This window comes from Melitaea cinxia, chromosome 26 (genome assembly GCF_905220565.1).
Source record: "Melitaea cinxia chromosome 26, ilMelCinx1.1, whole genome shotgun sequence".
Taxonomy (NCBI): Eukaryota; Metazoa; Arthropoda; class Insecta; order Lepidoptera; family Nymphalidae; genus Melitaea; species Melitaea cinxia.
Window position 1 is genome coordinate 1007261 of NC_059419.1, and position 10305 is coordinate 1017565.

At 33.9% G+C, this 10305-nt stretch overlaps 1 long non-coding RNA gene across 1 annotated transcript; it reads right to left on the bottom strand.

Annotated features, from left to right (window-relative positions):
• Positions 1-9544: 9544 nt before the first annotated feature.
• Positions 9545-10090, bottom strand: LOC123666560. The gene is made up of 2 exons (XR_006745275.1): positions 9764-10090; positions 9545-9664 (listed from the first exon to the last, which is right to left on the bottom strand). It is a non-coding gene; the product is annotated as an uncharacterized LOC123666560 (long non-coding RNA).
• Positions 10091-10305: the final 215 nt, after the last annotated feature.

A 10305-nucleotide genomic window follows, 5' to 3' on the forward strand; every position in this document is an offset into this window, starting at 1 on the left:
ATGTGTTGTGTGTACTCTACCCAGTGCTACGTGTTAAAAAATTGCTTGTTGGGTTAGAGAGACACCCACAACTCCTAACACGAGACACAAGAGAGAGAGTAAAAAAAAATCCTACAGAATCTTAATTTTTTTTTTTCAAAACACACAAAATCACCTTACACTAAAGCAAAACTTAAACCTATAAGAACTACAATGACTCACCCACAACAAATCGCACACAGATCTTAAGACGGCGAGAGAATCCAACCCAAAAAAAGAAAAGAGCAAAAAGGCCCGCAACACACGTCCTGAGCCTTATATACACAAACCCAGTGTCGCGACACTACTACCCCCTAAGGACAACCGCGACGTAATACAATACGAGGGTATTCCAAAATTAAATCAGTCGCCTAGAAAAAGTAAATAGCAACGCTAATGCATAACTGTGCTATTATACATCAGCAGGAACGAAACTACGTGCTAATAAAAATATATGCTACAATACCCCCCCCGACAGAGAAGAATTTTGCATCTCTGGCAAAATTCTAAAAAAAACTAATGTAAGGAGAGAATCTGGTAAGCTCAGAAAGGGATTATAAAATTTAACTCCATACTAAGAGAAAAAAAAATTTTTTTTGATAGATTAATCATAAGAGATAATCGAATTACAAAAACACCACATATAATTTTGAATTCACTGCAACACTGTCTTACGACCCAATCATACGTCACTAACATACAACATCCTGAAATTCAACTATCAACGTGCATTAACCGACCTAGACAATTAACGCCCTGACACTCAGAGTGACGGTCTATAAATGAGCACCACTCAGCAGCTACTTAAAATTTTTAATTTAACAATTTTTTTTTTCTTTTTAATCCATATTTAATACCGTATTCCCGATGTAGGCTTTAGAATGTGCATAACACAATTAGAATCGAATATATATTCAATAGAATAAAATAATATGTGGAATCGCCACCCGTTCCAGAATTAAGTTGTAACACAACAACAACAACTTATGGCGTAGGCTTTAAACAAAATAATATGAGTGAGTAGATACGTTAGAGATGCACCCAACACACACAAATTAAGTTATTGCTCAGTGGAATAACTCAACAAAAATAAACACCAAAAGTACATTAGAGACGTACCCAACACACAACTATCATAAGTCATGTACTTGTATAAGCACAAAATAAAAAAAATGAGATCATCACCCGTCTCAAAGATGGAATACGTAATATAGATTTAAAACAAAAAGAAAACACAATATCAATTACCCTTACTACCAGAACTTCCTGTTAACTTCAAATCTTTAATATGCCAAACCCCAAGATCTTTACCATTCATATCCTGTAATACGTATACAAGAGGAGATCTTTTACCAACAATTCGACATTTGATAAATTTAGGCGCTAATTTCTTAGAAAAGTATTTATCTTTATCACTCAAGAAGTAAGTTTTCTTATAAACAAGATCACCAACATTAAATTCCGCAGTCCTACGACGCAAATTATAACTTGAAGTATTTTTTAAATGAGCGGCATACAACCGAAATTGAACTTTATCGAAAATACTCGCCAACTGACCTAAGTTCTCCGCATAACAGTCACGAGGAGTAAAAATCATATTTTCTATACTATCAGAGTCCAAATAATGCGAACCACACGACACTAACTCCCTACCGAAAACTAAAAAGGACGGAGTGAAACCCGTAGTTTCATTTACCGCGCTGTTAATTGCAAATTGAATTTGAGGTAAGTACCTATCCCACGATCTATGATCCTCATCGACAAAGGATGCAATACAAGTTAAAATAGTACGATTATATCTCTCAACCGGATTAACCTGTGGAGTATAACGTGGAGTAAAATGAACATTAGGAACATTATAACTTTTAAAAAATTTGATACACTCATTACTAATGAATTGCGTACCATTATCCAATATTACCGACTGAGGAATACCATGAACTAAGAAAACATTATCTTCAATTAACTTAATTATTACTTTGGAAGTTGCGCGCTTCATAGGGAAAATTAAACAAAATTTTGAAAAACAACAAGTTACAACCAATATATAATTATTTTGTTTTCTACTAATAGGCAATGGACCCATAATGTCAATTGAAATAACCTGCCAAGGACGGACACAATTCTTAGGACGACCCATGACACCTAATGTCATGTTGTAATGTCATGTAATGTTGATCAATACACAAATCGTAAATGTCCCTATTCTTCTTAACCTCATCCTCATCCAATCTGCCAATCCTATGATACAAATGAGCCAACAAATTCCCTGCCCTCAATAAACTATTAAAATTCGGATTAGAATTAATAATTGATTTCACTTTTATCAAGGTGTCACTAATACCGCCCAAATCGGTTATAATATCCAACGGACTGACCAAAATCTCCTCTGACGGTAACAATTCCGATAATTGTAATATTTGTTTACGTAAAGCTAAAACCGTGGCAGCTGGCTCCTCATTCCGAACAACCACCTCATATTCTAACTCAGCCTTAGGCAGGGATACGAATTTTATTAAGTGAGTCATCGTAGCACAATAATAAAATTAAAACGAAACAAAAAGTACAAAAAAGTTCGATTTAAATTAATGTTAATATGTAACAAAGAAGTACAAAGTAAGCAAAAATATTCGTTAATAGAGGGTAGTAAAAAAAATTTAGTTACGGCAAAAATTATTGAGCAAGAAATAATTAATACAAAAAGTAGGTAACTGAAAATTTTTAGCAAGGAACGATTAACAATGCAAAAACCGTGACTACGATCGTACAAATCTTTTAAATTCAAATAAAAACTTTTAAATATTAACTTTAAATTTTAAACATACTAATATAAATACACAACCTAAACGAAACAGTAATCAAATTTAATTAATAAAAATGAAAAGTAATAATTTAACACAATTCACAAAACACAAAACACACAAAGACACAAGAACAAGACCCTTTCCATACCCAGAGAAAACACTTGCTAGGAATAAGAAAAAAAAATTGAGTGCCAATGCGATACCCTACAAAATAAAATAATTAAAATAATTCACCGACAAACAAATAATTTTAAATATTAGAGAATTTACGTTGGGCGCCAGTGCTACGCGTTAAAAAATTGCTTGTTGGGTTAGAGAGACACCCACAACTCCTAACACGAGACACAAGAGAGAGAGTAAAAAAAAATCCTACAGAATCTTAATTTTTTTTTTTCAAAACACACAAAATCACCTTACACTAAAGCAAAACTTAAACCTATAAGAACTACAATGACTCACCCACAACAAATCGCACACAGATCTTAAGACGGCGAGAGAATCCAACCCAAAAAAAGAAAAGAGCAAAAAGGCCCGCAACACACGTCCTGAGCCTTATATACACAAACCCAGTGTCGCGACACTACTACCCCCTAAGGACAACCGCGACGTAATACAATACGAGGGTATTCCAAAATTAAATCAGTCGCCTAGAAAAAGTAAATAGCAACGCTAATGCATAACTGTGCTATTATACATCAGCAGGAACGAAACTACGTGCTAATAAAAATATATGCTACACCAGTTGGCCTTTTTGATGTTCCTTTTTAATTCGGGGCTATTTTGAGTACTGTCTAACGTTTTAATAGAAATAATGAGGTGATCACTGCCAAGAGATTCGTTAGTAACGTTCCAATCAAAGTCGAGTGTTAGATCGGAACTACAGAAAGATATATCAGGTGATGTGCACATTATACTATCATTAAGTTTAGCGCAACGGGTAAAGTCTCCATTGTTAAGAAATACATAATTATGATTTATGCTAGTGTCCGCCAAAAGTCTACCCCGTGTGTCAGTTGTGTATGACCAAGCCGAGTGATGTGCATTGAAGTCTCCGACTATTAGAGTTTTCTCAGAAAAATAACTGAAAAGCTCCTGGTAGTCCCCAACGCTCACTGTGACATTTGTGGGAGAATAGACCCCTATGATATGTTGAAGTTTATTAATATTAAGGACTTCAAGGCACAAAACGTCAATGTTATTATAATTACTTGGAAGAGTTTTAAGGCAACAATTTATAGATTGATGAACCAAAATTGCTAAGCCTGCATATCCATCTACTCGATCCTTTCTAAAGATAGAGTAACCGGTTAAGTTAATATGGTGTTCGTATTGCAGCCAAGTTTCAGAAAGAACGCATATATGTACTTTTTCATTATGTAGATATGAATCCAATTCACTTAATTTTGGTATCAAACTTTGACAGTTCCATTGAATAATATTAAGCTTAAATCCTACAGTCAATACCATTAAATCCCACAAGAAATAGAGTAGTACTTACCTAAAAGTAATTTATTTATTTATTTATATCGGAATTTTTCTTACAAGATAAGTACTTTAGTTTACCTACAATACGTGAGAGTTTGTTTTTAACACTGCGATATGAGATGGTCGGTATCAAGTCAGTAAACATTTCGATCAACGCACCAATTTCTTCTGTGTAATTGTAAGTAATTTCTGATATGTCCTTAACTCCATATGTGTGTGTGAGATACTCTTTAACTTGTTTTCCGGATAGTGGATATGTTTTACCGGAGATGTTTATAAAGTTTTCCACGTGATCCCAGTCAATTGATTCCAAATCGTTATGAGGTGCTCTTTTGAGTATCTTTCCACTCTTGGGCTTGTAAACTTCGTCTAAGCTGGACTGGGAAGATTTATCATCAAAGTCCTCATCACTGTTTTCGTTGCTAGGAATGCTGTTTTCTTTTGTTGTTTCGGATTCAATAAAATCAGTTGTAGTTGAAGATTCAGTGGGTGGATGAGGACGCTTGAAAATTGCTGTCTCAGTAGTATCCGGTGTTCTTTGGTTAAAAACATTCGTGTCGTTGATATTTTCCGGGCATTTAGAGGCTACGTGTCCGTCTTTTTTGCATATAAAACAAGTCATTGTGTCTGATGAGAAATAGATCCAGTAATTCATTTCTTCAAAATTCATAGATATTTTATCTGGAAGTCGGGTGAAATCCTCAGGAGTTACATAAACTTGTCTTCGAAAGCTTAGAATGTGGTTATAGCCCGTTTCATTGAAGCCAGCACGCAGGAAAGATATGGGTGATTGTGGTGTAATATTCATTTCTAATAGTTTCTTTTCAATTTCGACGTGCGGTATAATGGGACACACATTGGATATGATGATACGTCTGTTTCTGCTGATCAGCGGTCGGATGGGTAGTTTTTGGTTTTGAATTGTGACATATTTTATTTTATCAATGATCTCATCAGCGATTACCTTTGATGACACGTAGATGCAAATTCTATTGTTTGATATTCTTGACAAAAAACGGATTTGCGATGGGTCGATTATTCTTCCTAACGCTTGAGCATAATCTTTGATTTGTACGTTTTCTAAAGCATCAATGATAATTGCTTGGTCCTTTTTAGGGAACATGGTGTTTTGTGTCACAGTAGCGTAACTGGGATTATTGACTAACGTTTGGGAGTTCATTTTGTTCCTGTAGTCAGAAACAATAGGAATGTTGCGATGTTATCACTTATTGAAAAAACAAAAAATCCGATTCCATTATAATAATCACTTTACACAATGAGGGTAGAAATGCACTCGTGGAAAAATAAATCACTAGCGCACGCAGGTAACGACCGGTTTCGATGACAGATCACCGATGACTGAAATTATTAAATTTGATAAAATTTAAAATTTACGTAGAAATACACTTAAATATTCTGATTTGAAATCATAAAAGCACATTATTGTTTTATTATATTGAAATTAGAAATCGTATATTTTAATCTGTATATCACGTGACTTAAAACACGACCCGCCATGGTATGACGTCATAAGTGCAAAAACAAAGTTCTGTCAGTGCTATAAACAGCTAGGTAGGTACATATCCTACATATCTATCAACTTTAATTTCAAGGAGTAATAGTTGTGCTCTTTCGCTACTTAGCATTCCATTTGTACCTTTTTATTTATTAAAAAAATTATATCAAAAATGGTGCTATCACCAAACAATATTGTGCACAAGTGCAAATACAAGTGCAAATTTGAATAAAAGTTACTTTTGTGTTGCATGCAGTGATTTTGAAAAAGACAACCAAGTAGATATCAAGTAGATATTATAGAGATTGACTATGACCAAAACTATGTATCGGAACCAGAGTTATCTCTTTTTGGAAACACAATATTTTCCCAATTTCATATGAAAGTGTAAAAAAAAAAATAATAAAAGAAGTAGTTCAAATATGTATATTTTTATTTTACTTTTTTAAGTGAAGTAATTCAAAATCACGATTAGCACTCATTAATTTACAAACATTGCAACTACACACAGTTGTAAAACAACACTTGTGAGCAAAAATATGGAATAATCCATGTGTCTTCTAACTTATTATCAGTATAGAACCAATTGAGTTATAAAAAACTATGATTTGTAGCGTATTCATTAGTCTAAAGTTATTTACATTTCAGTAATAAACTCAATTGATTATATACTGGAAATACGTTGAAAGAAGCGCGGTGATTCCATAGAACTATAATATATAACTTAATAATAATATAACTCCTCAGAAACATAGGGCATTAAGAAGTACCAATAGTATTATTTCTTATTTATATACAAATCATTCCTATGTATACCTGTATTACAATTACATTAATATTCTTAAAGAATCCAGAAATGTCCGATCGAATCGTCCGTCGATGAAATAATAAATCCTTTTAATTATACAATATGAATAAAAATGATGTTTTTCATAATTAAATCAATATTGACACTGGATTTGCTTTATCCGCTCTATATTTTTTAGATTCAGGTACTGGTAAATCTGGAAGCAATGCTCATAAACAATAGCTAAGTACTAACGTTGGTAATTGTACATCGCCGGCAAAAAATTTATGGGGTTGGGGGGGAAGGGAGGGTGTGTGCGTTTTTCACCCCCCCCGGACAACTATTTTCGTGTAAACCCCGTTGTTACAGATATCGTGGTTGAAGTTTTGAGGTTAAATTTTTAAATCGGAAAAAATTAACCTACCACCTTTGAGGCTAGAATAACGCTTGGCTCCGGCGCTGCGGGAAGTGCAGCCCTTCCGTCCTTGCGTGCGAAAGCACGCTCACTCATGCTCTGTTCCGCAGCGGAGGCTGGTCTGCCGCTCCTCTACGTATTCGTTCGCGCGCGCTCGCACGGCGGGCGAGGGCTGCCTTTCCTCCGCACCTCCGGCTTAAAAAACACTAGGGGTAGGGCAGACCAAGACTACGTGAACAGTGGGGTGCTCCGATTCAGTTTTGGCTATTTTTCGAATTTCTATACCTATATTCTAGCACGCAATGTTACTAATTTTATTAGAATATTGTGTCTGACGCGATATTTTGTTTAAAAGTGTCTGTTTGTCAGTCGTTAAAGGTCAGTTCATATCGTATTTTGATCTTGCAGTAAAGATCGTTTTTACATACATTTGTTCGAAAATAACGTGTCAAAGTCGCAGAACGGAACATGAGTACACTTCTCGCAGCACCGGAATTAAGGTAGAGTCAGACGTAACAAAAATTTAACCTCCCATAAATTAGTCACCTGTGATGTACATAATAGCCCTAAATTTAATTTAACATAAATTTTTGATTAAAAATAGTAATGCTCTAAATATGTTGTTATTGTACTCAATAGCACTACGCTAATGATATAGTAACCATTGGTGTCCTCTTCAGTACACTTAGACCGTAATACCTAGTGTAGATGATGTTGATGTTGGGTCAATGTAGTCTCCAGATAGCTTGTTGTTTTCAGTCCCTTGAACAAAATGCAGTGTTTGTGTAAGAGCATACTGGCTAGTACTTGGTGACAACCTAAATTTTTTTCTAAATATGAAAACAAAATCGATAGTCAGTGCTTGGGAGGACTCGTGTGATGCTTAAGGTGTATTTTATGATTTATCTAAGGCATTTGACTGTGTTCAGCATAATACATTGATCAGGAAACTCAGTCACTATGACATTAAAAATACCGTACTAAATCTTCCGAGTTCTTATCTTAGTGATAGAACTCAGAGGGTTGAAGTAAATGGTACTAAGTCGTCTGGATCTCATCTACAGATGGGGGTCCCACAAGGCTCATTTCTTGGTCCATTCTTGTTTTTAATATACATAAATGACCTACCGTATTTAGTACAGTAGAAGCATGAGATTGTATTGTTTGCTGATGATACTTCATTAATATTTAAATTACATAGACAAGAAACTAACTATGACGATGTAAAAAATACTCTCTCTGAACTGGTGTACTGTGAATAACTTACTTATCAATAGTAAAAAAACAAATTGTATCAAATTTTCTTCTCCAAATGTCAAACAAATTGATATGCATCCAAAACTTGATGGTGATAAATTGAACTTAGTTAACTCAACCGTTTTTCTAGGAATCACCATTGATTCAAAGTTGCAGTGGTGACCCCATATCTGTCAGTTTACGGATAGACTGAGTTCTGCAGCGTACGCGGTTAAAAGAATAAGGTTATTAACAGATGTCGATACAGCTAGATTAGTTTACTTCAGCTACTTCCATAGTATAATCTTCTATGGCATTTCGCAATAGGGCAATGCGGCTGATATTAATGTCATTTTTATTCTGCAGAAAAGGGCTATCCGTTATATTTACAAAATGGGATGTAAAGAATCTCTGAAAGAGAAATTTAAAGAGTTCAACACCCTGACCTTTGCATCGCAGTATATTTATGAAAATATAATGTACATACAGAAAAGTAGGCATTTATTCGTTAGTCATAGTCATTGACATGCCTCACATGATGTAACACTCAGGAACGACCACAAATTAATATTTCCTATATGCCGGCTCAGGAAAAAAAAGTATTTCCTTTATAGGAATGTTTATCTTATTATACAATAAGATTCCGGTTGCGTTTCAATCTCTGCCTTTACTAAAGTTAAAAAAAAATATATCAAGAAAACTTAATGATGAAAAGGCATGGGATTGAATAAAGCTCGATCAGGCTATGTCTCTGATCTCAATCTGTAAATAGATATAGTTAAAATATTGGGAGCAGGTGACATGTGGTGGTTTCCACACACACGATTGGCTGTCTCGTGTTTATCCTGATAATTTCATGGTCATACTGTTACGTTTTGTCTTGTATATGCCTTTAAATTATTAAAAGAGTACCAAGAGTTTTTTTTCTCTGTCTTTATTTCTCTCGGCCTACACTAGGGACATTAGTTTATCTTATTTATTGTAATATTTAATTAAGCCGAGGACATAATAGGAAGGTAATGTCTACTGAGACATTAGAAATTTAAAAACTTTTAACTTAATATTTTGATTATTTTGACTAAGTTAAGGTTGCACATAACACACTAGGTATATTACCTAAGTTTGTAATGTACCCAATGTTAAGATATAAATTTTTATTTGTTTGATTTTTTTGCTACCTTAACTTTCTTTAATTATTGTCGAAGATATTTTATTATTATTTTTGTAAATGACATTATTTTGACTTTTATAAATGTGTATATCACCTTATGACGAAATAAATGTTTTCATTTCATTTCATTTTGTTTTCAAAATCTGGACGGGGTGGTGTTTACTTTCATCTTAACATGTTTTACAGATCCCATTATTTTGTATTCCATATAATTCTCCATATCTTGTTCCAACTGAAATAAAATGCGTTCATTACTAATTTGTTGTTTGCTTTCATAGTCATTGTAAGTTATGTTACCATCAACTTTATTTATACATATACATATACTTACATTGAAATGATCCTCGCATAAATACACTCGGCTTTTAGTTGATAATGAATTAGGACCTCGTTTTGCAAGTTCCAACCAAACTTTCCTCATTTCAGTATCATCTGGCACTTTGATAAACAACTTTCCTGGATTTTTAATGCTAGTATTTGTACAACGAGGCACTAAACACCAACGATAGCTATTGTAATTCATTATTTTACACAAATACACCAAATAGTTTTAGCTGTTAACGTTGAACTACAAAGAGTATAAGATTTTGAACTATTGACGTTGACGTACTCAACGAGTTCTGTCTTATTTACGTCATACACGACTTTTGTTTTTAACCATATTACGTCACCAAAATAGTTGATAGCGTTTTCGCGGAAATAAAAAAGGTTTAAAATGTAATTTAATTTTATGGCATGAAAGCGTGTTTATTTTGCCGAAATAATTTTTTTTTGTGGCTTGTTATTGGAAAATCAACATTTTGAAGTACTTTTTCAAACATTAGTAATATCACGGAAAAGAGTAGGTTAGTCGAAATATATAAACACGAGGAA